This window comes from Dipodomys merriami, unplaced genomic scaffold, assembly GCF_024711535.1.
Source record: "Dipodomys merriami isolate MVZ:Mamm:240054 unplaced genomic scaffold, mDipMer1.0.p SCAF_281, whole genome shotgun sequence".
NCBI lineage: Eukaryota > Metazoa > Chordata > Mammalia > Rodentia > Heteromyidae > Dipodomys > Dipodomys merriami.
The window spans coordinates 1,151,948-1,156,725 of record NW_027204282.1 but is presented as its reverse complement, the minus strand read 5'-3'; positions in this window follow the sequence as shown (position 1 = coordinate 1,156,725).

Below are 4,778 nucleotides of genomic sequence, written 5' to 3'. Positions count from 1 at the left end.
ATCAGCTTCCTGAATATGTAGGAAAATAAGTGCGAGCCACCAGTTTAATATATATCTTTACTCAATTCTTAACCCCATTTAACCAGAAACCTAATCCTAATCATAACCTGAATTAACACCAAATGGTTAATGTAAGGAAAATTGTCTGGATTCTATTCAATCACACATTTTTTATTCTACTTCTTAGTGGAAAACTAAATTTTACCCTAAAGCTTATCCTTCCCTAATCCTAACAAGAACTAAAACAGTAACACTTTAAACCAAATTATATATGAATGTTTAAAATAACACCCATACTTGTTTTCATTCATTCTAACTTTGATGTCATTCATTCTTCTTAAAATATGTGGCAGTTTTACACAATATCTTATATTTTTTTCTCAATCTTAAACCCAGCTCAAACTGGAACACATTGCCTAATCCTAAACCTACATATAACCGAATCATAATGTTAATAGCAAGCCTCTATTCCACAATTATCCTATCTATTGTTCAGCGTGTAGTTCTAAATTTTACTTGCATTTTGAACCTAAATTTTTAAAATTGTTTTTCTATTTCCTGTCAAGTTTTATTTTTCATTTCCTTTTAAATTTTATTATATTGTAATGAAGCTTACATAGGGATTACAGTTACATGTGTAAGGTAATGAGTACATTTCTTGTTGAGTATTGTTACCCCCTTCTTTGTTGTTGTCCCACTATCCCTTCCCTCTCCCACTTCCATCACTCTTCTCTCCCCATGGTGTAAAGTTCATTTTCAGTATAGTGTGCTATGAGTATTATTGTTGCAATAGGTCATCCTGTGTTGAAACTAAATTTTCTATTTCTCTAATCCTAATTCTAATTCTGTCTGGTATCCTAACCCTAACCATAATAAAAATGATAGCTCGATTCAGAAGTTTACAGAAAATACCCTTTTTTGTTCATCCTGATAATCCACTCTACGTCTTGAATTAAGTGGCAGTTTAGCTTAGATCTTCCAAATTACTTTATATGTGCAAATATAAAGATGTAATTTTATGTGAAAAACAGAAGATCTTTGGAGAAAGGAGTAACAAAAAGGAAATAGAGGAAGTAAAATCAAACATTTTAATATATTATGGAAAGAGCATAATAAACTGCCACTTCTGAAAATTAATAACCATAAACAAAATAACTAAAAATAAATAAAGAAATAACACACTGCCTCCAGTGTTCTTGAAGAGACCCATGATATGTCTTGTGAAAGAAATACTTGTGTTAGATAAACTTTGTTCATGCATAATTTATATTGTTATTGACCAATTATTTAACTTAAATAAATAAATAAATAAAAATTTATCAAATAAGATTTCATGACAAAATATAAATCAGTTACTTAATAATTGTTTGAGAAAAAGTTATAGTCATGAGTTTTAAGAAGCTAAATTTCTATTTCCCTACAAAGCAATGATTTAGGTTTACTAATCTAATATTTCTAGTAGGTTTAGAGAACATAATTGGCATGTAAAACAATGAACTGTACATTGTAGCGACCGTCTACTCGACCAGCGAGAAAGAACGACCACCACACCAGGAGTCTTCTCAGATCACGCTTTATTGGAGAGCCTTTTAGTTGATGGGAGAGCTTGGGCGCGAGAGAGCGTGCACCCGAAACATGGCCGCTTATATAGGGAATAGGAACACGGGTCGGTCTATTGTTGGTCGCCTGCCTTTCACCGTCACCAGGTGTCATGGGATTGGCTGGGGACTCAACCTGGCTCGCGCACGCACAAAGCCCAGGCGTCCCGCCAAGCACCGTCTAATATGGGGTGGTTACCTCAAAGCTGCAAGGGAGTGGGCGGAGTCTCGCCCCGGCTCCCTACAGTTCCCCCTTCTTGTTTTTTGGTGACAGGTAAGAGTAGAGGTTGGGCCTCTGTCTAAAACAATAATGAGAGGACCTTGCACTGGCATTCGCCTGAGGGGCGCCTTCCCCAGTGATGACCAGGCCCGTCCGATGCCTTTTTTGCAGAGGTGGGATCTTGGGCATCAACCCACTTGCAACCCAGCATGCTCTTCTTGAGGAGATGAGAACCATCTCCTCAAGTGCAGTGCACTTGCCTTGCACCCTGTCCCAAATTGCAAATTGCATACCTGTCCCGGTGCAATGGGATCCCCTGATCCCTCGGGGTGCTAAGGCTATGCAGAACGGTAAGGCTTAACTGCCTCTTAGGGCCGACAGCCAAATCTGGGGTGAGGATCCACTCTCCAAAGCAGCTAATGCTTGCAAGATAACAACCTTGTCCCTTCTGGTTTGGGCTCTAAGGCGACAGACCAACCATAGGCAGACCACGCATCCTCCCAGGCAGCAGGCTAAAAACATTCCCACTCCCACCCACTCTTTGAAAAAGGACACCGCAGAGGCCCAGTCAGTAAATTGTAACAGCCCACAGCATCATTGGTTTAGCTATCACAGGGATTGCTATTAGCACTGTTGCTAACAGCAGGAAGATCAGCTGCATCAGGAGACGAGTGGATGGCATCTTCAAGAGGGGGTTCTGCTGCAGTCTCCACCGGCCTGGTCAGTCTCCTTGGCACCCAGTGAGGTACTTCTTGACTCTGTGGAAAAACACAAACAGCTCCCCTGGATCTCGTTATTACCGGATCCAGTCCATACCATTTATTATTAATAACATCCTTCCACATAACCATGTCTTCAGTATCCATGGAGTCTCTTGTCATATGCCGATCTGCGGCAGACTGATCATTGTCATTAGAATTAAAAAATTAAGGGTAAAGAGCGCAAGAGAAAGTCTTTCCCTGGGGGACGCTGACTCAGCAATTCCCCCTTTTTGTTTTTGAAGCATTTCTTTTATGCTTCTATTAGCTCTTTCCACTATACCTTGTCCTTGAGGATTGTAGTGCAATCCGGTGGTGTGGGCAACCGGCATTTGTGTGCAAAAGGCGCGAAAACCATGGGAAGTATAAGCAGGGCCATTATCTGTCTTAAGTCTAAGGGGCTTTCCCCAAGCTGCCCAAGCTTCTAAGCAGTGTATTCTGACATGAGACACCTTTTCTCCTGCCAGAGGTGTGGCATGAATGACACCAGAAAAGGTGTCCACAGACACATGTAAATATTTCAACTTACCAAATTCCGTCAGATGAGTAACATCCATTTGCCATAGGCCGTTTGGTCTCAACCCCCTGGGGTTTACCCCCACATGGGGAAGATGAAGAAAGGTAACACAAGATTTACAGGCTTTAACAATATCTCTTGCCACATGCCTGGACAAATTATATCTTTTCCTAAGGGTATTAGCAGATATATGATACAATCTATGAAAGTCTTTTGCCAATTCTACAGGATCAGCAGCAACCAGAGCCATAGCCCGAGTTGCCTGGTCCACCAAATCATTACACTTTGCCATCGGGCCCGGCAACATAGAGTGGGCACGAATATGTCCAATATAAAAAGGATGTTTTCTGTTTAAGATAAGGGATTGAATCTGTAACAAAACATTAGAAATTGTACTGGCCTGCTTAACTGAAGCAGCAACTTCAAGAGAAGCAACGGCATTTACAACATATAATGAATCAGAAAATAAGTTAAAAGGTTGATCAAATCTTTTAAAAACTTCAAGCACAATTAAACATTCAACAGCCTGTGGGACATTCGGCCGAAAATTAAAGACCACCGGCTGTTTGTGTCCTAGAACAAAAAAGGCACCTTGTCCAGATTTTGATCCATCCGTAAAGATGGTTAGAGCATCAGCCAAGGGCTCCTTTGAAGTGACAACAGGAAAATACATTAAATTTTTGTTAACTATGGCAAGCACAGGATGCTTAGGATAATGGTTATCAATTACATTTGGAAATGAGCAAACAAGAATTGCCCACATATCCACTGTGGCTGCTAAAATTTCAACTTGCTCACGGGTGTATGGAATAATTAATTTATCTGGAATTTTTGCAAAGTGTATCAAACAATACTTTATACCCAAAATTGCCTGCTTAGCCACTAATTCAGGAAAATATTGAACAGTTTTTGCTCCCACAGAATCATAGCATTAATAGTTAGCCTTCGAAGCAAGGCAGTGGTATAATTGGCCGTCACCCCATAAGTCCGGACTGCCTCAACTGAATCTTTTAACTGGGAATAGGAAACCGGCTCAAAATTTATTTCAGTAGTAATTGGATTTTCAAAAACTGGGAAAGCGGCTGCCAGCCGCGACCAGGTGTTTTCTTTTATAAAGTGACTCTTCCCTGCCGGCGGGCACGGCGGGGGGGCCGACGGGTGAGGGCCAGCTCCGTTTCCTCTTCCTGGCTGCTGCGGTACTCCCACCCCTAGGGGGCGCCACCCCCCATATCTGTCTGCCTCGTGCTCCGCCGCAGCCTCTTCTAAGTCTTCACTATCAGCTGGATTGAGCTGCTCTCCCTCCTCCTCTAACATTTCTTCCTCTGAGTCACTCACAAGATCACTGCGTTCTTGGTCCCGCCCTTCCACATGTAGGGCTGAGAACCGGTTTGCTTTTAAAGAAGGGCGCGGGAGTCTCCTTGAGACCCCCTCCCTAAAACCCTTCTCCTTTTGTGACGGCTGCAGTCCCTCCTGCTTTAATTCTTTAATCCTTTTGTCTTTTTTCCCTTTTTCTTTTAGGCCTATTTTCCTCCCCCTTACTGGATGCTGACTCTGATAGACTATCCTGATGCTGCGTTAGTACTTTGCATCCTTCCTGGATTAAATCCAACCCTCCCTCCTCGAGGCAAGTGCGCACCATCAAAAAGACAAGCCACAAGGGAAGAAGCAATGCAAGCAACCAATAA